We start from the raw sequence: 24,230 nt of genomic DNA on the forward strand, positions 1-24,230 counted from the left end.
GCGCCTCCACGGCAGCTGTAAACTGTCGGTGGCGCGCCCCATAACATCCACCAGCTCCGCATACACAGGGCAGGTTGGTTGAGATGGCTCAGTATCTGCCAGACTGGCGACATCAACCATATCCTGCCCGTCCGGAAGAGCAGCAGCTGCAGACGCATTAGGTAATAGTGATAACACGTCATCATCTACCTGCAGCTCACTCTCGTCAGCGGACGAGCTGTCTGAGAGGTTAACCTCCCTCTCAAGACGCTCAGCCAACTCCTTCTGAGACCCCCATGATGAGAGTCACCGCTGAGCCTCAGCCCGAGCGGGACCCGCACCACGGGGTTCAGAAGCTGAACCCTCTTCCCTCGAGAAAAGGGTCAGACGAGAGCGGAGAGTCTTCAAAGAAAAACTCTCGCAGTTCGCACAAGAAGCTCTCTCGAGAGCCTCTCGTGCATGCTCTTCACCTAAACAAATAACGCACAGATCGTGTGTGTCACCCGGCGTCAAAAACCTTGGGCACGGGTCTGCACACTTACGGAAGCTCTGCTTCTTATCTGCACGTTTCATAATGGAAGCGATATTCTTACCAGACAAAACAGTCCCTGAAGACGAAAAGATGTTGTCATGTTTGCAAGGCTTCCCTTTATACATCCAGGTTGCGCGTTAATCAATCAAGCTGATGATTCACGGGCTGTCGCCGGTCAACATGATTGACGTGAGTTGATATTTATTTCAGACACCTGTCACGCCTGAGGCGTCCCCCATAGCGTCATTCTGACGTAGTGTAGAGTTCCCTTTCGAAAGGGAACAAGTCATTTTTCATCTTTTTATTTTTGGCAAAAGATCATAGGCCTATATAAGAGTATTTAATTTGTATCCATAGGCCTACTCTGTGTAGCTGGCCCGCCATCTACTGGCTAAAAAAAATATTGGCCCGCGGCCAAAGTTACTTGCCGACCCCTGGTCTACAAGAATGAGCGCAGCCTTAAAATTCATCAGGCTAAGATTAAATGCATGGTGCAGGAGAACACAGCGTAACGCACAGAAGTTACTTCTGGTGAGAGGCAGGAGGAGTCCAGCCCCCACAGTGCACACTGCTCCAGGCAGAGTAGTTCAGCAGCATTGGATCAAGTGGCCTGCGGCAAACCAGCACAAAGTACACTGTAAAAATAAAGGGTGCCTGGAGGAACCTTTTGGGGTTCTTCACTTTGCCACACCGGCGGAACCGTCTGTAGATCCTCTAGGCACCCTTTAAAAAGGGCCGGTTCTCTGAGGAACCACACAGGTTTCCTGAGGAACTCTTATATTAGGCACTGTGTGGAACCACTTTGGGTGCCTCCAGGAACCAAATTTCATTTTTTTTTAATATTTAATTTCATGTTGTTACTATGGTTACCTTTGACTTCTATTATAATAAACAAATTGAACCAAATACAAAATAAGAATTGTTTATTACATATTTGATATTCATTTTTATACATACACTTCCATGCACATGGGGAAAAAAGCTAACTACAGATTAATATCAATGACTACACAAAAAAATAGTATAATACATAAGCAACATGAATAATCAACCATGTATATACAATAGATAAACAAGAAAAGACATCTCAACAAAATGCATGGAAACACATATGTTCCACTAAATAAATCAATGTAAAAAAATTATATTTGAACTAATTAAAAATGTCCATCATACTTAACTTTAAAACATTTGTGTTTCAGTCCGATGGTAAGTCTGACATCACTGTTTCCAAGTCCAAAAGCTCTATCAGATGCCAAAAACAAACAACAGTGCTAATATACACTAATTGTGCTGTAACCTTTATCTCTATACTGAAATCTCAGATGGTTAGTTATTCAGCTATTTTGAATCATAAAATGTTTAAGTCTGGGATGCCGTTAGACTGGAGACTGTAATGTACACTATGGCTTTTGAAAAGCTTAAATGTGTGACTTGAATCAACAGTGTTCATAAATGGTTGTTGAGTATTCTCATGAAACAAGATAGAGGAAGTAGAAGTAGAGGCTTCGACCCGAAACAGAGTTAAGATGCAGTAAAATTATCTGTTGTTCTGTGAATGTTCACTGGTGAATTCAGTCATTTCAATATGAATTCACACGATCAGCAATTTCGTTTGTGGTCAAAAATGTCACTATGGGACCAAGTTGGTGTGAGGTACTTAATGAGTTAGAAAAGTGAAAAGGTACAGCATCGTTTTCCGTTTGTTTTTCCTCTTTTCTGGTGGATGGTCCAGGCACTTCGATGATTTTCAGGTCTACAGGAGGATTTTTATTCTTGGTCAAACTTGTATTTCAGCTTACCGAGATCCCTGCAAAGTACAAAATTTACTGTTAGCAATGTTATTAAAGTGATAGTTGTGAAATTTAAATAATTTCCTCAGCCTTGTGACGTTCCAAACCTGTTTGACTTTCTGTCTGTGGAACCCAAAAGCAGATCTCAGGCATAATGCAACCCCAGTCACCGATCGCTGACAATGCATGAAACACAAGCAGAAAACAATTGTGTAAATCATTCATGAAACCATTCTTATGTACACTTGTCTAGTTCAATTCAATGCAACAATTTATGTAAAAATGGTTAAGCTCCAAAAATGTCCCAGAAAAGATCCTAAAAATAATCAATGAGTTCACAACTCATGTGTTATGGGTTGTGTTGCAAGTCTTCTGAAGCCTAATTGCTTTTTCCTATTTTTTTTTTTTTTTTTTTTGTCAAAAAAGACTAAACTTGAAGTTATAATTCAGAGTTAAAATGTCTATAGCATTTTTTTGTGAATCAAACCTGTGATATTATTTTTCTGAGTAACATGAATGAGATTTGAGATCATGAGAAAAGATTTTCAGAGAGTAACTGATTAAAAAACACAAGTACACAGTCAAACAATACAATTGCACACAGAGAAAGTTCATAGTAATAAAGTACAGCATGTGGTGCAGGTACTTACTGTAATTCAATGTTGCCACTGAAATGTTCAGATTATTTTAGAAATGTAATGGTTGTTCTGGGGAAACAAAAGAACAAAGCTGATTATTCACAACATAATATTTATTGACCAGTAAATGGCTTTAAAATGGTATTTGAGAGAATGAGGGCACCTGTAGTAAAGTTAGGCTAAACAAAAACAGAGCAAACTATAACCTGTTTTTGTTATTCATAACAAACGCCAAGAATCAGAGAATTTTCTAAATTAGTTAGGCTATATCAGCAACTTGAAAACACAGTTGTACAAAATATGTTGAATTGAATGACTAAATCAATCTAAGACAATAAGTCAATCATTTCCATTTGTTCATTAGATCAACGTAAGTTAGTTAGCATCGCGGCTAAAACCTTCATACCAGATACTGTGCAATAAACGAGTGGTAAACACTGTAAAAACGTAGTAATGTATAATAAATTTAGTTTATATATATGTGTGTTTAAATATATAGTGAGTAGACTCTGTATTTATATTTATTTGGCGAGTTTACAAACCTTGTAATGGAGAGCCGAATAAACGGCGGAAGCTTTGATGAGAGGAGCCGTTACTTTCCTGATGACGATCAGCTGAGCTTTGTTGCGCGCGAGCATCACTGAAGCGACGACAGCGGAGGAATAGCAGCAGTTTCGTGACAGAATAATACTTTTCTCCTCCTGCTTCTTCTTCTTCATATAATATTATTATTATTTAGTGTTGTTGTTTAAGGTTTAAATGACTTAATAAAATAGGCCTATACTAAATATATGTAAGCTACCCATGTGAAAAAGACTATAGTTACTGTTAAATGTATTAAAAATGCATTAAAGTATATTTGTATTGTAGGTCTACTAAAAACACACTCAAGTACATTTTTAATACATTTAATAGTACATCTTTTTCACCTGGGTATGTATACTGAATCAAACTTGCCTATAATAATAATAATAATAATAAAAATGCATTAAAGTAGGCTATATTTGTATTGTAGGTCTACTAAAAACACACTCAAGTACATTTTTAATACATTTAATAGTACGTCTTTTTCACCTGGGTATGTATACTGAATCAAACTTAAGTAGCCTATAATAATAATAGGATAATAATAATAATAATAGAATAATAATCTAATTCGGGCCTCACTGAACCATTGGGTTCCTCCAGATGCTGGCTTTAACATAAGAGATCTTCCAGGAACCACTTAAATGTTAAAAGATCTTCCAATAACCCTTTTATCGCATTTAAGTTCCTCTATTTTCCCCAAAGCACTTCGAGGTCTCATGGTAATGAAAAGGTGACTCCAGAACCTCTGAAGTAAATACAAAGTGCTTAAAGGATCCCATAAGTTCCAGCAAGAACCTCAAAGATTGTCAATGCTCCTCCAGTAACCCTACTATAGGAGAAAGAGCTTTGAGGCACCAAAATTACATTTTGAAGTTCCTTGAGTATCCAACAGGATACTTGAGGCTCCTTTAGTTTTTACAGTGTAGAGCTGAGTATCATCAGCATAACAGTGAAAACTAATTCCATGCTTCCTAATGATATCTCCCAAGGGTAGCATGTACAGAGTGAACAGCAACGGTCCTAGTACTGAGCCTTGTGTTACACCATACTGAACTTGTGATCGATAAGACATCTCTTCATTTACTGCTACAAACTGATAACAGTCAGATATGTATTATTTAAACCATGCTAATGCAATTCCACTAATGCCAACAGAATTTTCGAGTCTATTTAAAAGAATGTTGTGGTCAATGGTATCAAATGCAGCACTTAGATCGAGTAACACTAATAGAGAGATACAACCACGATTGGATAAGAGCAAATCATTTGTGACTCTAATGAGAGCTGTCTCAGTACTATGGTATGGTCTAAATCCTGACTGAAAATCCTCGCAGATACCATTTCTTTCTAAAAAGGAACATAGTTGTGAGGATACTGCCTTTTCTAGTATCTTAGACAGAAAAGGTAGATTCGAGATCGGCCTGTAATTGACTAATTCTGTAGGATCAAGTTGTGTTTTTTTAACAAGTGGTTTAATCATAGCCAGCTTAAAAGTTTTTGGTACGTACCCTAATGACAAAGATGAAAAGTCACAAAAATGTCTCTATTTGTACAAATTGCTGCACATCCATTTAATTCTGAATTTTTCACATTTAAGTTGAAAGGCATTTGGTTGTGGATAGTAAAACATACCTGCAACATTTATCAAGTTCATGGATAATTGTGCATGCATGTGTTAATCATTTTGATACTAAATTCATCCCATTGGAAAAGGCTCTCTGCCAATCAGATTCGAGAACCAGAACTATATTATTTGACTTTATATGAGATTATTTGAATTCTTTATTATTACAATTTCTCAAGAAATGCATATGTACAGTTATATTTTCTTTCCTACAGCACTTGTTTCATGCATTGCATCGTGAACCTTAGATTACAATGAGTATTGTAAATTGACTGGTCTGTTATGTATTATTTAATAATTTCTATGACTTTCTATGCTACTAAATTGTTAATTAATAGTTTTTCCCTAAAGTTGCAATGTTATGAAAGCAGCAACATATCTTTTCTTCTGTATTGTGAAGAACATCAAGTGAAACGGCTTATTGTAAAAGTAAAAAAAATTGGTTGGGGAATGGTAAGTAAGGGGCGGGTTTTAACCAGATTAAATGATGGCAGTAGTCCGGCATACATTACCAGATCAAAGTCTGTCATTTCACCAGAAGAGTGAAAAAAATAATGAAACACATACAAGAATGAATAATTCACAATAAGATCAATAACATTACAAAATAGTGAATTTTTATTTCATGTCGACTTAATAGTGTTTATTCTGTGTAATTTGTCTGGTGATGGATGTTGGTTGGGGATAGAGTCCAGGTGGTCACAGCAGTTCATACTCTGCCTTGCTCTCTACTGGAGACTGACAGTCACCCTGACAGCACAGACTTTTGACAGATGTATGACAGCAGATGCGCTCTCCACTTTCATCCGCAGAGAGAACTGCACTGACCTCAAATCAGATATTAAATATTAATATGATCCCTGATGTGTCCTTCTGTCTACAGCACACAGAGCGAGCAGATGTCACCCAAATATTGGTAAGAGGACGGAGAAGTTTAAAAAAGTTGAAGATTCTGTGAATATAAAAATATATTATTGAAAAGTGGTTCTCTCTTCGAGAATAAGACACAGTAACCGTATTCAGTTTCCTGTGGTTTTCAATCAAAGCCTCTGAAATCTGCTGGAAATTTGATGAAAAGATGAAACAAGCAAGAGGTGGCTACTGTGTGTTTGAAATAGCATACTATCGCACTACTCTCACTGTTGCATTCCACAAAATGTGCAGTAAAAAGGGAGCACACTGCATAGACTACTGGGGTAGCCCAATATAATGTTAACAACTTGACTTTTATGTTTCCAGTTCGATGAATGTACTAAAAGAAATAACATCTGTGTTTTTAACATATATATAAAAAAACATATATATATAAAAAAAAAACAAAAAAAAAAAACATATATATAAAAAGATGCGCTGATTATGGACTGTAAATTGTATCCATGGACTATGATTATTTTATGGCATAGCAGCACAAGTATAGCAGCAATACTGGTAAAAGTATTGTCACTAAAAGTAAAGCGTAAAGTAAAGTAAAGTAAAGTTAAGTAAAGTAAAGTAAAAGTATAGTCGCTAGTAAAGGCTTTGTGTCTGTGTGTGTTCTTGTAGTGCCATCAGACAATCAGAACCATCATGATATATGATGATGTAATTGCATTGGCATTGGCACCTCAGGCAACTGGTTCAATTATTTTCCAAATCTATCCATCCATCCATCAAAGGCTGCTGGTAGCCCTCTAAATAGTAAGACATACGATATCACCATCCTTTCTGCACGTCACTTTGGACAGAAGTGGCTATTTCACTAATGATGTTTCGTACAACTCTAAATGAACAGTGTGCTCAATGGATATATTTGTTTTACCTCCAGTTGCCTTCACCAGTTTGTTTTGGTTCTAGATTAAGTCTGAAAGTGCATGTGTGTAAATTGACCATTCTCAAAAGAGATTGTGTAGTTTACAGATAAGAGATTTCATCAAGGGAATGAATTGCTATTTCAGAAATCATAAGTAAACAAAAACTATTGCATAACAGTCATTTAACTATCAAACCATGTGAGGTTCTTTTTCTATATGGCATTTTTCAAAACCCTCATCAGCTGTATCTTATTTGTCCAGTCCTGTTTTAAAGGAGCTATGTGGAGGTTTTTACTTAAAAAAATCTTAAAGATAGAGTTTTAATTTGTACATGTATGGGCCAACCATGATGTAATAAAAAGAATGACACCTTGACTGTCCACCACGGTTGCCTCTAACAGCCTGCTGTAGGCTCAACTGTGTGGAGGAGTCGGGCCCGAATCGGCGCGAAAATTCACAAAATGTGACGTCATGCGCGTTCTTGTCTACTTGGGCTTACATCCGTACGGCACGGCAGCCATTATTAGTAAGCAGCGGCAATCGGTAGTGTTTTCAAATGGTGTTTTCTTACCTCAAACATTATGCTGGTGAATCTCGATGAGCCGTCAGTGGTTGCTAAGGCAACCCTGGTTGATTTGGTCGTGCTCTATGGGCGACACGTGTGCGCTCCGAGAACGAGCATGAGACTGGCTGCAGTTCCTCTAACGGCCACTGGTGTCAGTAACCGTTAGAAATTTTAGAACCTACGCAATGCTCCTTTAATGCTGATGCTGATTATGGTAAATTGTGTTTTGTTTTGTTTTTTTTGATCAGAGGTTACTCTTTTATTGTTTTATTTTGGTAAAAACATTTTTAATGTCTCTCAAGGTTCTTAAGGAAAAATATATAAGTTTTTGAAACAATGTAAAACAAGAGTACAGAGCTATAAAATGAATATGGATAGCTTTATAAGAATCAGACGATTAGTTCATATAAAAGCGATAGTTCAACAAAGTCATAATTTACTGTTGTTCTAATGTCGTATGCCCTTCTTTCTTTTATGGACCACAAAAGGATAATTATTTTTAAAATGTCCCGCTCACACTCGCCCATGTCTAATGGAAGTGAATAGCGACCAGCAACAAGAAGACGCAAAAGTATCTCAGAATGATCTCACGCCACACATGCCGTATATTAAAAACCTGACCCTGGCCATTGGTCTTCAGTGAACATCTATGCACATTCGTAAAGCTGCAGACTTTGATTTGAAAATCTGAGCACAATTTGAGACATTAAGATCTCTTGCCTATCACTAACTTTTTTTTCTGAAAATGTTAACAAAAGTCTCTATATTCTACCCATTTAATCTCATTGCTGTCTAGGAGAAAAAATATTAAATAGAACTCTGTTGAGATTTTTCTTTCCTGTATACAGATTGGAAAGGAACATGAAAGGAACATTTTTACTTTTTATTGGTATCTTTTTTTCTTTTTTTTTCTTTTTTTTCTAAAATGCACTTAAGGACACAAGGCAGGCTGCACTCTTCCACACATAGAAAATTGTTTTCCTGCAGGTGACAAAATCATAGCGAGCTTTCAGGCTGTTCATCAGAGTGTTCCATCAAAGCATGATGACAAGCATTGTGTTACGGCTGCAAACACATATTCATTCTGTGTTTTAATACTTGCTGCATCATACTAAGACACAAATACAGCATGACAGGCTGTCAACTACAATTAGAACACCTGTCTATGATCAGAGAAGTTAACATTCTTTAGAGAGAGAGAGAGAGAGAGAGAGAGAGAGAGAGAGAGAGAGAGAGAGACTAATCCACTGAGCTTGCACAGAAAACAGCAAGATAAATAAATAAGCTAAATGCCCTGAACGTTTCACAGACTTCTTTTTAGGTATCACTCTCCTAATCTTTTTCCGAATCTCCTAAACCACTTGTTGAATACATTTTCTATATTATATTAATGTTTTTAAGAAAAGAAATGCAGACAATGACAGCACACTCATCACTAACTAAAAATGACACATATGTTGACATGCTTTGTTAGAAGTTATGTCACTATAACATTAACATGCATAAAGACAAATGTGAGGGAGGTCAGGAGAGAAAGATTTGCAACACCAAATTATTTTGTAATGCATAACTATTTTACATATTTGTGAAATGATGGCTAATTTGCCTTAATTCGTATAATCTGATTGTACATTTTTGTACGATCTGCTTACATCCCCCTGACGGTTAAGCCCAAAGTATACTTAAGTTTTTACACATACGCTATAGCAGGGGTCATCATGAAGTGCCATTTTCAAGTTTCTGAGCTATATTGTTTTGTATATACACCTAAACATATTTTAAAGGGGTCCTATTATGCCCTTGTCTTGATTTTGTTTTTGGGGTGTTCTAGAATATGTTTTCATGCTTGATTGTTCAAAAAACGCATTATTTGTAACATATTTTACATTATTGCAGCTTTTCTCTCCCCATTCTGGTTGAACATGTTGTTTTCAATGAAGCCCCACCTTCCGAAATACAAAATGTGCAGGGATTAGTTAGCTGGCCCAGTGTGTTGTGATTGGTAGCGCATAGCGCGTGTTCGGGAAATATCACTCCCCTTCATAGCCAAGCTCTACTCAGATTTAAATATTTACAATGGCGTCAAATTCAAACCATTTCGAGCCCGATTTAAACCCTGACAATTTTAACGAACAAGAGGATTGTGCTGAACGGATTTCAAGCACATACTTTACAAGCATGGATTTCACAGGACGTTTCAGAGTGGAATGTTTTTTTTTTTTTTTTTTTTTCTTATAGATACAATGTTTTCCACATTTAATAATTTTTGTCAGAAAACTATGGTAATACAAACAGTAATCGATCACAAAATCATGGGTAATTTTCCTAAGGGGTGGTGAACAGTCTTACAAAAGCAAGAGCTTACAAAAGCTAAAGTAAACACTACATCAATACTGTATGTTAGTTAGCAGGCTAGCGGAGGCAAAGCTTTGCCCTTCCTTTACATCATAGATATCATAGCAACTACAAAAAAATAAAAAAAAATAAGACATACTTACAAGTTGTGATCCATAAACAACAGATTGTCCCAACAAAATGGGAATGGCTGTCTTTCAGGAGAAGCTTTTGTGTGTATATTTTGCATTGTACTCTGTTCTGGAAGCTGTTCCCTGTAAAATGTGCATCGCACAGACACATTTTGAGGTTACAATGTTCAGGAACACTGTTAAAAATAAATTTTAACCTAGAAGTTAACTTTTTCTGGGGTGTAAAAAACAGCGAGAAAAACTCTTCCTCATCTCTAGTCTAAAGCAGCCCAACATGGCCTCGTCCCCTTTGTTGTGTGTTCCCGGTGGCAGGGTTTATGTACATTTTACGGTTCATGATGTCACCAACCCGGGAAGAAGCTCATTGTAGTCCCTACCAGCCGTTTGTTGTAGTCCTTAAAAAGTGATTTCTGTAAAAGAAAATATCTCCCTTTGCATTGAACTTTGATCGTCATAACTTTGCAGATGTTGATTATGCTCAAAAAGCAACATTACAATCAAGGACCCCTTTAAGTATTCATAATGGCTAATATAGAAATGGTGCAGAACCTTAAATATTTCTAAAGCAATGTTTCATACATTTTTTTTTTTTTTTTTTTTTTTTTACAATTTTCAACATCCTTTAGCTTGTTTGATTTCAGGTTTAAATTAGACTTTGAAAAATCAGTGGGCCTATTCACACCTGGGGCCCTATTTTAACGATCTGAAACGCAAGTATCAAGCGCGAAACGCAAGTAACTTTGTGGGCGGGTCTTGGGCCCTGTTGCTATTATACCAGCGGGATAAATGACTAAATAACGTGAAATAAACCAATCAGAGCAACATCTCACATTCCCTTTAAGAGCAGGCACGCTTGCTCTATAGCAGATTGCTATTATAACGGCAGATTTGCCAGGCAGGTTCACAGCCGAGGAGACCGACGTTCTCGTCAGGGCCATAAAACACAGAGAAGTGACATTGGGAATGGGAGAAACCCACCCAAATTACCAAATTATCATACGTTAAACAGGCGTATGATAATTTGGGTAAATGTGTAAGCTAGATTTATGCTTTTATAATAAACTATCTATCTATCTATCTATCTATCATAATAATGTATAATTTGCAAAAATGGAAACTGCTGCTTCTGTGTAGATGAGAGAAACAAAGTGCATGCGCGTTGTGCACACACTACATTGATTATGGCCAAGCATGCACCCTAGCATATGAATAACATGTGCAACACGCCACTGACTTTAGACTAGGTTTTTCCTGGTCAGTGGCGGAATTGTTTTCTAAACCTGCAAAATAGCATGAAGGAACGTTTGCGCCGGAACATGCCTCCTCTTTGTGCTGAACCGCCCCAGGGAGCGCAAATGTATTTCCTAGTTTACCGACGTGCGTCTGTGGAGGGAAAAGTCCGCTGTGTGCGGGTTCAAAATAGGAATTTTACATGCGTCGGTGTACAAAGTCAATTGCGCTGGGTGCAAGATAGGGCCCCTGGTCTTTCATGCAATTTTACTGATCAGATAGCTATCCATTTTGTTAAAACTGTTCCTTTTACACTTGGCAACATAAATGTGTCACTGCAGAACGAATTCCTGTGATATATGCAAATTTAACGGAGATTACGTCAAAAAAAGCAATATATGAGCTTAATTTTACTTATCATCAGCCAATTTCAAAATCAAAGACCGCAATTGGAGAGAAAGAAGGGCATCAGCACTGGTAAGATAATTTAGTGTCACTACTATTAATGAAGACGACTGTGTGTTGAGTTTAAAGGATGTGACGCTGAACTTTCGGTTTTATTTGCGGTAGTTTGCACATCGGCTTGCTGAAGAGATGTTCAGCTCCTCTGCGGAAATACGTGCTGAAGTAGCGCTTTCATATCTGGGTACTGGGAGCCATTATAACGCTCTCACATGTATAGGTTTTACCATTTTAGGAGGAGTACAATTTACATTTGTGGCTTCAACAACCACATGGATTTTGTCCATTTTCATCTGGAATGCAAAAAATGTCCTCTCTTTTGTTTGATGTAGGACACAGGTCCCGCTCTGGACATCACCACTGCCTGTATTCATTTTTCTCCTTTCCGGTAGTCACGAACAAGGAGTCTCCAGCACAAAATTCTCTCAACTTAGAGTGTTCTTGGCGTTATAACTGCTGAGCACCTTGGAACTGATTCACGGTTTTGGCGAGACTAGGTTTTAGAAGATCCAGCCGGGTTCGTAGTTTGCGCTGAGAAAAAGCATGGCAGGTTAGTTAACAAAAATCCACCAAGTCTCTGTTGGATTGGAGCTGACCCTCTGGAAGCTTTTAGAGAGTGTTTGAGTGTTTGGACAAAATGTTCAGCTTGCCCATTACTAGAGGGGTGATATGACGCAGAGCGGGTTTGCCTTCAGGAAAAATGAAAACTCCCTAGCACCAAATTGTGGGCCGTTGTTACTGACAATGATATTAGGGACACCATAATGACTGAAAAGTCCTCGTAAGACCTGAATGGTTTTGCTTATGGTAGTACTGTCCATAATGGAGACTTCAGGCCATTTGGAGTGCGCATCAACTACAATCAAGCTCATTTGGCCTTCAACGGGACCGGTAAAATCCACATGTATCCTTCCCCAAGGATGAGCCGGCCAAATCAATGGGTGAAGGTGATGCAGGACAGGGGGTGTTTTGGATAAGCTGACAAGACTGGCATGATTTGGACTGAGACACGATCTGTCCATCGAGACCCGGCCACTAGACGTAGCTACGGGCCAGATATTTCATCCTTACCACCCCAGGATGGCCCATATGCAGATCAGTTAACACCCGATGGCGGAGTTTGGTAGGTACAATGACACGACTCCCCCACATTAAGCTAGGTTTATACGCGACGGGTCCACATGAGCGCGAAGGTGCGCACGGCAAAAATGACGTCATTGCGGTGTGGGCGGTAGTGCGCGTTGGATGCGCGTTGGGTGCGCAAGACCCCATTTTCGCTTGGCGGTGTGCATGGCTTTTTTTGTAACAGCGCACGCGGCTCCACATCCGAAGATGAACGACTTTGAGCCGAATCTGGCCGAGCTCGAACTTTTCACCACACTGGCACCCAGTTTGCACGTCTAAATTAGTTGCTTACATTTAAAAAAAAATGAGCATACAATAGCATAAAAAGTATTTTTAATGAACATAAAGGTCCATGTTTAATAAAAATGTTCACGAAACTTAATGAAATGTTTAGTGAAATTAGAAAATATGTAAGAGATCGTTAATTTAGTTATGTTGTATGCACATTCTCATATCCATATATTTAGTTTTGTTGTCACGAGTAATAATCTCAGGGTTTACTGGGTTTTACACGATTAGTTTTGTAGTGTGGTATTGGTGGTGGTAAAAATAAACATTGTCACGTGTATATAGCTTTCTTCTTCTCACTGCTGATTCCTGATGGTTTAGAGGACAATTACTCGAGTCGCCCCCTATCGTTTCAAAGAATAGTACAACGGCGAGCGCGTCAGGTATAAACGCCTCGTCCGTTTGAGGAGGTGCGCGCTCAGTCTGCGGAGACTCGCGCTGCGGAGCCAGGCGAAAGTATAAACAAGGCTTCAAACATTCTTGAATGACTGTGAGCTTGTGGTGACGTGTCACAAAAGGCAGTAAGTCTTTGGGTACCTCTTTAGTCTTTGGGAACCGCCCAGCTAAAACCATGCCCAGTACAGGTGACAAAGTGGGATCTGTTAGGGTGTTAGGGTGTCATGTCTAATTTCAGCACTACTGGCCACCTGGGCAGCATAGAACACATCCACTGTGTCCAGTTTCTCTGTGTGTGTCACTGGTAATGGCAGCTGTGACAGTCCATCTGCAATGGAAAGCTGCTTTCTTATACTTAAGGACATAATCATGGGCGGCTAATAGATAAGCCCATAGTTGCCTTATGGCTAAAGCTGCTTCCGTGTTTATACTCACGCTGCGTAGCGGAGCACGAGATGCAAATCTCACACGCCAATGTGCATTGGCTTGTTTTATCAATCCCCGAAGATGACAGGTTCCCTAAGCGTGATCCCAATCAGTACGGTACGTCGAATGTGACCGAACTGAAAGGGAACCATGTTTCTGAATGACAGATCCTAGTGATGACATGTAGATGGAGAAGAGAAGTGGTCCAAGAACTGAGCACTGAGGCACCCCAGTTGCTATATGTTACGACTTAGACACCTCACCTCTCCACGACACTGACAGTTTGTGGGTAAGAATGAAGTCAATGTCCTTGTGTATTGGAAGTTTATCTCTATAGTCTTTGACCAAATGGCTAGTGCCGCCTGGTCTCCTGTGCTCTCTTTGAGGGTTGCAGACACTGTCTCTTGCTAACATCGTTCAGGGGAGCAGAGGAGATAGCGGTCTTTGAAGAGAACTGGTTTGAGGCCGATGACAAAAGGGTAGAGGGGGAAGGTTTTATGATGTCTAGAGCATTTTGATTAAGTCCATTCGTTACAACACCCTAAATGACTTACCTGAGAGGTAAGACTAGAACCATTGGAGTGCGGTTCCTGAGATGCACTTTGTCTTGAGGGTTGAAAGGAGGATATGGTGGTTAACTGTGTCAAAAGCAGCAGACAAATCCAGTAAGATGAGAACTGTGGATTTGGAAGCTGCTCTTGCCAGTCTCAGAGCTTCAAAAACCAAGAGCAGGGCAGTCTCAGTTGAGTGTCCGTTTTTGAAACCAGACTGGTTGTTGTCCAGGAGGTTGTTCTGTGCAAGAAAGGTAGAGACTTGGTTGAAAATGACTCGTTCAAGTGTTTTAGCAAAAAAGCGCGGCAGGATAGAGTGTTTTGGATTGCATAAAATAATAAAAGAAACGAACAAATACATGGCGAAAGAAGTGTTTGAAGAGCAGAAGAGGGGATTGGGATGATTTTTAATTAAACTTGGGAAGCGGATGGCCGTTACTCTTTCACGTATCTAAGCATGTAGTGAGTGCATGTGTGTGTGCCTATGAATGCGTGCATTTGTATGTGTGCGCATATGAAAAAAAGTGTCCTAAATGAAAACTGTGCTAGTGGGGTTACCTAAGCCTGCTTGAATGCTGTGGGAAAGGTACTAGTGTGAAGAGAGATGTTGATGATATGAGTGAGTGCAGGTAAAACTGAAGAAGAAATGGCTTGAAGGAGATGTGTGGGAATATGATAAAGCAGACAGGTATTAGGGAAATTGGAAAGGATGAGTTTGGAGAATTCTGCCTCTAAAAGCAGACAGAAGGAGGGAAACGTGTGTGTTAGCTGTTAAGATGTGCATGTCAAATTGTGGCATGGATAATTGGCCACTGATGGTGATTGCTTTATTTATGAAGAATGTGGCAAAGCCATCAGCTGTTAGGGTCGATGAAGGAGGAGGAGGAGGAGGGTTAAGAAGAGAGGAGAGGGTTTTGAAAAGCATGTGAGAATCAGAAGAATTGTTAATTTTGTTGTGGTAGTAAGTCATTTTAGCAGTTAGAGACATTAGCAGAGAAGGAAGAGTGGAAAGATTGATACAAACCAAGGTCAGTGGGAGCTTTTGATTTGGGCCACTTCCTCTCTGCAGCCCTGAGTTTAGAACGATGCTCACAGAGAACACCAGATAACCAGGGGGCAGAGAGGGTTCCCTTACGGAAAAAAATATACATGGGAATACACTATACTGCTATATACTACTTATCAAGTCAAGTCATCCTCATTTATATAGCACTTTTAACAATGTAGATTGTTTCAAAGCAGCTTTACAGAGATAAACGTATAATTTAAGGTAACAGAGATTTTTGGCTTTATAGCGGTTCTTTAATAAAGTTATTTTCCAGCGAAAGTTAGTTTTGATTGATTCGCTTCTGTCGCAACGATCATTTGTTATTAAATTAGGGGCCGCCAAGACGACACCATTCTCTCTACACAGACTTTAAACGCGAACCTGTGATAAACGCTGATGGCGTTCACATGAACAGTAAGAATTGGTTCTATAGTTATGTGAGTTTGAATATATGTGCGCAGGTTTGTAATTCCCTACAAACCAAGCCTAAACAAAGTACTGGTCTTTCCTTATAAATTTTGATACAGAATTTTATTTGATCACTTCAGGGTAGGTACGCGAAACAAATTTCCCGAAAACGCTTTATCTGTAGAGTGGTAAAGGTATCCTCCATAGGGAGAGACTAGTTGGCACTTCAGCACTGCGTTGTCATCGGGTCCAGGTGAAGGTCCTTTGTCAGATCTGGATACGGCCTGGATCCGGCAGGCTGCGGGAAAACCTCGGGATAAACAAAGACACTAAAATTAGCGTAGATGCCATTCTTCTTATGATGTAATGAGTACATCAGGATTTATGGGAAGTGTTTCTGGTTCCGGCTGACCTAATCTATGCAGCCTAACATTGAATTATAGAAGTCTATAATGTATTATGTGAATGCTAGGTCAAAGAGATGTGTCTTTAATCTGGCTTTGAACTGACAGAGTGTGTCTGCTTCCCGGACAATGTTAGGAAGACTGTTCCAAAGTTTTGGTGCTAAATAGGAAAAGGATCTACCGCCAGCAGTCGATTTTGATATTCTAGGTATTATTAACTGGCCGGAATTTTGAGATTGCAATAGACGTGAAGGACTATAATGCCTTAAGAGCTCGCTCAAGTACTGCAAGCTAAATCATTTAGTGCTTTGTAAGTAATCAGCAATATTTTTTAATTTATACGATGTTTAATAGGGAGCCAATGCAGTGTTCAGTGGCGGACTGGGACAATAATTCAGGCCGGGAATTTGACTCCACTGCCAGGCCACCTCTGCTGCTGCAGTCACCACCACCCTATTCATGTAATCTACTGGACTGATAAACTTGTAGGCTAACCCTATTAATGTAACAGGTAGACTACCAGATGCAATATAAATGAATAAAAAAATAACCCTTAAAAACTCACTAGGAATACACCATTTATACTACCAAACCAATGACAAATAGAAAATTGGCTTTTTAAAAGAGATAATAAGAGACACATTCACATGTTGAAATATTTACATTTTATGTATTTTCAGTGCTCAACTCTAGGGGTGGGCGATATGCTAAAAAAATATAATATCACGATTTTTTTCAGAAAAATCACGATTCACGATTTTATCACGATTCTTTTTTTAATGTTGGTTTTACTATTTTGTGACTGAGCATTACAGCCAAACTAATGTCCATATTTTAAAAACAAAGCCTTAGGTAACAAAATATAAAATAAAAAAGAATAGCAGACAGGGGCGTAGATATTTTTTTTGTCATTTTCTTTGTTATTAAATATTAAGATCAAAGATACACATTACTCATACACAACTTAATATACAAATTAAATAAACAGTGCTTTATGTTTTCAGCTAGGTGTATTTAACAGTAGCATTGAAGAAAGTAATTAAAATAACAAAAATAACAAATATGAAAATAAAACAAAACATAGACTTCACTGTATAAATTATACATTGATACTTATTAAAGCTACTATTAAAAGTTATCAGTCAGGAGCAGTGAGTGATTTTCTCTTTGCATTTTGTTGTTTTATTAACATTAAAGGGATAGTTCTCCTAAAAATGCTATTTGTCATAAGTTACTCTCTCAAGTTGTTTTAAACTCGAATAAGTTTCTTTCTTCTGTTGAAAATAAAAGTTATTTGGAAGAATGTGGGTAACCAAACAGTTGATGTACCCCAGTGACTTCCATAGTATATTTTTCTCCTATGGAAGTCAATGGGGACCAGCTACTGTTTGGATAGCCACATTCTTCAAAATATTAATATTAGAAAAATATTAGAAAATATTAAAAGGAAATTAATACAGGTTTGGAATAACATTAAAGTGCGTAAATAATGAGAGAATTTTTATTTTGGGGTGAACTATCCCTTTAAGGAGAAGCGGCAGCGTGTTTACTATTACTACTGTCTCTTTTAGAGTTGCGCGCAACGCGTCTATTATACACGCATTTGACAAGCAGATTTTCTCTCAATTTTCTCAAGTTTGCGTTCACTTTAGACATAACCGACTTTGTTTATGTAAACCTTGTGTGTACTTGACAGTATTAGTAGCCTACAATAAGACTCAAAAGATAACTTAGTCCAGTATCCAGGCGCTAGTAGACAGGCTTTTAGTGCATGTGAACTTCACATGTACGCGCTGAGAAACGCACACGTTAGAACAGCGCATCAGCACGCGAATTAAATGTTTAACCGACAAGGCATTAAAGTACATGCAAATTATGAACTTTTGTAAACTGCAGTGTCCCGTTCCGCAGCGTGTACGTCGCGTTGTTCAGGGGCCAGAACAGCAACTGATAGAATGCACGATTCTACGATATTTCTTCAAAAGCAGATCATGGAGACATTTTAATCGTCCACGATAAAAAATCGTCATATCGCACACCTCAATGCCAAATTATTATAAATATAATGTAAATGTAATCTTGACCGACCTGTTCCCTTACTGGCGAACATGGCTGGGATTTTGCAGCAGCTTGCTGCGTCTGCATTTGTAGTTGCACACCAGCCTATCACATGCCAGGCTGATGATCTGCACAGCGGCAGCCGGCAGGCCAGAACGACCGTCAGGCCACCGGGAAATGTCCCGGTGCTCCCTATGGCCAGTCCGCCCCTGGCAGTGTTGACAGAACTGGGCTAATATGGCCATACTTCCTGGTTCTGGTAAGAACTCGAGCTGCTGCGTTTTGAACTAGCTATAGTTTGTTTATTAAGCGTGCAGGGCAACCACCCAGTAGAGCATTACAAATATGTCAATACGCCCCCTTGGAATTATAAGGTTCTATCTGCGTTCTGAGCAGTTTTGAGATATTGAGCTTCAAAGTTTTTGCATTACATATAGGAAAATGTATATGGGGAACAAGTTTCTTTCAAACATGAAAATAACAGGGACCCTAAATGTATTCTAAATATACAATTTCAAAATCCTCTCAAATTTGTAAATGGGGATTTTTGGAATGGGTCAAATGCAGATAGAACCTTATAATTCTAAAAAAACACTTTTCGCTTAGAATTATAAGGTTCTATCTGCCAAAACATTATTTGAACACTAAATATAAAATTATTAATGTTGTAACAATGTCTCAACATGTGTTAGAAAGTAAAATTTGATTCTTTCTATGACATTTATTTAATATTTTTAGCACTTCCATGTAATTAGGACATTTCAAATCAAGCAAGGTAGGTCTAAATATTTTGTCCAGTGCAGATGTTAATTTTTGGTACCAATTGGGTTGGTAATTAAACACATTATTGCAGAAATTGTTACTTTAATCTTTCTTTTGTTTAGACAAAAAGCAGCTACTGTAATAAATCTGAGCAGGACTTTATTCCACCTAAAGTGGGCCAGGTAAAATGGCTTTCTCTCTAGACATCAGTATGGCTGACATAACATGCTAACAGTTATTGTTGTAATTAAGACGCCATCAATTAAATTGTTGACTATTTAACCTTTAAGGCTTAATATTGTAAAAATTAAGACATTTTAAGACTTTAAAAACTGCAAGAAAACAGACATGCATCAGCAAATGAATTCATAAAGTTTAATAATCATTGAAAAATGATTCACTGACTATACTATAATCACAAAAAAGGTCTCATTTTTTTCTTTTTTTCAAGGTTTCAAAAACTCATTTTTTAAAACAGAGAACTATAATACTCTCTGTGACTCATTTTTTAAAACACAGACTTATACTCTCTATGACTCATTTTTTGATTGGTCCTCTTCTGTCCATTCGAAGTGATTGGCTCACGCAGATAGAACCTTATAGAGCCAAGTTAGAGTTCGACTTTGTAGATAGAACCTTTTTGTTTTTTCAATAAAAAGTCCCAAAATGTACACAACTTAAAAAAACACATCACATAATGTAAATAAGTTGTCACAGAATAAGAATATGTGAATAACTAAATTTTGACAAAAATGTCAGATAGAACCTTATAATTCCAAGGGGACGAATATACTACTTTGACCATGTATAGCTATATATTAATGACTAGAAAATATTTATAAATTAAGACAAAAATAGCATTACATGTAATATTCACAAAGTTTTATCTTTTATTGTGTAGCCTACATGCACATACATGTTCCCATATAAATGTGAATGTATGTTCACACATATACTTACACACATTCACGGAATGAGTTACAACAGATTTTTACAACACTTCCCAGCATGCTTTGCTTCTGACTGTTAAAGGAGAGCAAATGTTAAAATTAAGTGTTATTTTATGTGCTTTGCTCAATATTAATATAGCGGGGAGATCTATTAGTGTTTAATGTTCTATTTTTTTTTTTATTTACACATTTTTCTGGTATGTCTGAGTTTTTGGGGTTACCATTGTGCTGAAGAGTACAATCAAGAGGTTATTGATTGGCCTTTTAGGTTTAAATTGGATGATTTTAAAAGTAATGGCTTTGCACTCCTCAGCACAGTCATAGTCTCTTGGCTAAATACTTTAGCACGTGTAGTGTGATTGAGATTTTGTTAATTAGCTTGAAAATATGAAACAGTTCATGTAAATAATTAATAATGATAATAAAAAAGTAATATATTGCATTATACATTATTATGTGTTTATGTTTCATGAGTAAATATACTGTATATGCAATATATTACACATGAAGTACCATATCTGATCACATATACATCTATATATTATGAAATGTATTGCTGAATATAGAATGACATACATTATGATATATTAGTAAATATATTGTTACATATTTTTTAATATATGAAAAGCGGCAATTCCTTATGTATTATTTAATATATTGTAATATATTAGCAAATATATATTATTCTGTATATTTTCAAATATACTGTTAAACCATTTTTCAGACGAGACCACTTTGGCAAGTTTACTTGAGTTTATTGAACACAATTTATCTTTGGCGGTATGGTTCCTTATGGGGGTTCTTGCTCCATAATTAATGACAAACGTAGCTTTAGCATTAACCCCCCTATGGAACCATCAGCTTGAGCAATACACAGATGATTAAGACAGTTTAGTAATGTCTTTAAGCCATGGTTAAACATGTAGACGTAGCAGTGAAGTCCGGGACGTCTATACTGTAGCTTGCTATGAGGAAGGGTGTGTCTCTCACGATGATGTCTGTGGCTCTAGGACTTGGAAGCCTTGATAATCTGAAACAAAGAAGACAACAGCCAAAAGGTGCACAGAAATATGCTTGATACTTATAGTGGTGAGGGTGGGGGGGTTGCGAGTAGTTTAAGCATGTTTCCCAGGCGGAAGTGCCGCATATATATATCCTTCCGGTCTAATAGGAGAACGGTAGTGGTTGGAGCAATTTGACAGCTGACCGCGTCAGCTGATCGCAGCCTATGCCTACGTGGCCTGTCTGAACTAACGCTGTGCTTGATAATAAATTGACCATTCATATATTGGAAATATCTTTTTGTTCCGTAAGGGTTGCACGGGCTGGCCTGGATGAAAGGAGGCAGAAGTTATCTAAGTCAAGTCAAGTCAAGTCAAGTTTATTTATACAGCGCTTTTCACAACACAGATTGTATTAAAGCAGCTTCACAGTATTAATTAAAATAATACATCAATGTTTGTTTCTAGTGGAAAACGTCCACGTTTGGTAATGCTGATCAATAGTATTGTTGATTGATTAATTAAATTAAATAAAATATCCCCAAATATCCCCAACTGAGCAAGCCAAAGGCAACAGTTGCAAGGAACCGAAAAACTCCACCAGGCGACCTAATGGAGAAAGAAAAAAAACCTTGGGAGAACCCAGGCTCAGTCGGGGGCCAGTTCTCCTCTGGCGTTTATAAACTAGAGGCCGGATTTAACTGTAAGATTAAAAGTATTATATGAATGCCTGGCTGAAGAGATGTGATAGATTTAGTATTTCAGTCATCAGATTCATTTACATTGTGACTGTGTATCAGATGTAATCCACTCTGTCTGTGTCTGCAAAGGTGTGTGTCAAATGGCCCATACAGATGAATGGCCCATTCAGATGTATGGCCCATAGAAACTGATTGGTGTGAATGAATAAAAAGAATCAGCATTGCTCAGAGTGGATTAGCAAGTTAGATCGATCTCCTGTGGGAGGTCCTAACAGTTTTCCTTTGTTTGTAGCCCTTGTGTCTTCATGTATAAAGTTCAGTCATACAGACAGAACTTTGGGTTAAGATTGTTGAAGGGCGACATGCTAACATCGCTGCTGAAGGACTGCTACACTACAAACCTTCAATAAATTCTTCTCCCCACAAGAACTCTGGTCAAGCTTACTTATTTTATGTATTGGAGAAATCTAATACATTGGCGAGCCACCCAAACGACTGCTCGGCCAAATACACCAAAATCTAACAATTTGGCGAGAGCCAGCCAGGAGACACTGAGAAGAAGAGAACTCACCAACTGCAACAAGGAGTAAACCAAGAACTCACCAGCTGCAACAAGAAGTAAACGGAATAGTTTTCGAGTACCTGAAGTTCAAAAGATTGCATCTGTGGACACAATTTATTTGAATCAACTGGATCCGGTCTCAAATATCCTAATTTGGTGAGTGAAACTTATCAGCTGTCTAAAAGAACATCTTCTGAAAAGAATAATAGTAGGCCAGTAAAGATTTGTAGTGTAGTCACACATACTGTGTATTGTTGAGAATTTTAGGCTTGGGCCTTTAACATGAGTCTGTAGGAACCTTTTAAATGATTTAGTTAATTCTCTTGAAACTGTAGGAGCTATAGAAATAAGTTTTATAGCTTGGCCCTGTTCTCTTGAGTCTCTAAGAATCATTTAAGAAAGAGGTTTGGTCCGTTCTCATGGGATTGTAGGAGCTATTGAAATAAAGCATAAGTTTGGTCCTTTCTCTGGAGTCTGTAGGAATTGTTAAAGAAACGATTTAGTCCGTTCATCAAAAGATTGTAGAAGCAGAGGCTTGGTCCTTTCTCTTTGGTGTCTGTAGGAATTGTTAAAGAAACAATTTAGTCCGTTCGTCCAGAGATTGTAGAAACTATAAGGTTTGGTCCTTTCTCTGGAGTCTGTAGGAATTGTTAAAGAAACAATTTAGTCCGTTCATCAAAAGATTGTAGAAGCAGAGGCTTGGTCCTTTCTCTTTGGTGTCTGTAGGAATTGTTAAATAAACAATTTAGTCCTTTCGTCCAGAGATTGTAGAAACTGTAGAAAAAGTTGGGACTGATGTTGCTGCAAGAATTGGTAATTCTTGACTGGGTGCTAATTCAGTAGCCAATATTTTAGTTTTGAATTAAACATTCTAATTGTGTTAGGAACTAGAAGTGTATTTGCCTTCTGATGAAAGATGCAGAAAGATTGAAAGTATATTGTCTAAGGGACAAATTTGAACCAAGTTAACGGACTAAATTGTTTCTTTAACAATTCCTACAGACACCAAAGAGAAAGGACCAAGCCTCTGCTTCTACAATCTTTTGATGAACGGACTAAATCATTTCTTTAACAATTCCTACAGACTCCAGAGAAAGGACCAAACTTATGCTTTATTTCAATAGCTCCTACAATCCCATGAGAACGGACCAAACCTCTTTCTTAAATGATTCAGCCTTTTTAGTTAGGACTCAGAAAGTATTAAACAAGTCTTATCAGTCGGGAGTTTTTCAGAAATTAAACAAGGAAACTTAGTCTAAAAGTGAATGTTTTGTTTTGAATGTAGGATTGAAAACTAAGCTGAGTTAGTAAATTTATGATTTGTCTATGTAACTGAAATGGTCAGTTCTCAGGCTGCTGAGATTTCAAATCTGAAAAAGTACCTTAAAGGCTTTAACACATTTGTTCTGCATTTTCACCTTTGAGGGGGCACATCTGCTGTACTGCCATGGCTGAGTCTACACAAATCAAAGATAATGGCCAGGCAAAAAGGCCAACCACAGAAAAGCATGGAACAGAACCCCCAAATGTAACCATTGCTGAAATGAAAGACAACTTGTTTGAATATTTGGACAAAAGGCTGGGACTGAGGAAGTGCCATGATTACATGTGGCAGAAATATGGCATTAAAAATTCAGAAGATGGATTATGGGACTTGCAGGATATTAAAAGGGTTTACGGAAAGACACATCGCTTAAGGTCAAACTCTAAGAGAGATGGATTATCTGTTATTCTGGGCAAACAAATTCGGCAACATTTGCAAAAGTGTGAGGCTGACAAACTACATCGAGAGATCAATGCGGAAAAGGCAAAAGTTCGAGCACTTGCTGAACAACTTCAAAATGACAAGAAGGAAAAAGAAAG

This window comes from Scardinius erythrophthalmus, assembly GCF_964197995.2.
Source record: "Scardinius erythrophthalmus genome assembly, chromosome: 6".
Classification (NCBI taxonomy): domain Eukaryota; kingdom Metazoa; phylum Chordata; class Actinopteri; order Cypriniformes; family Leuciscidae; genus Scardinius; species Scardinius erythrophthalmus.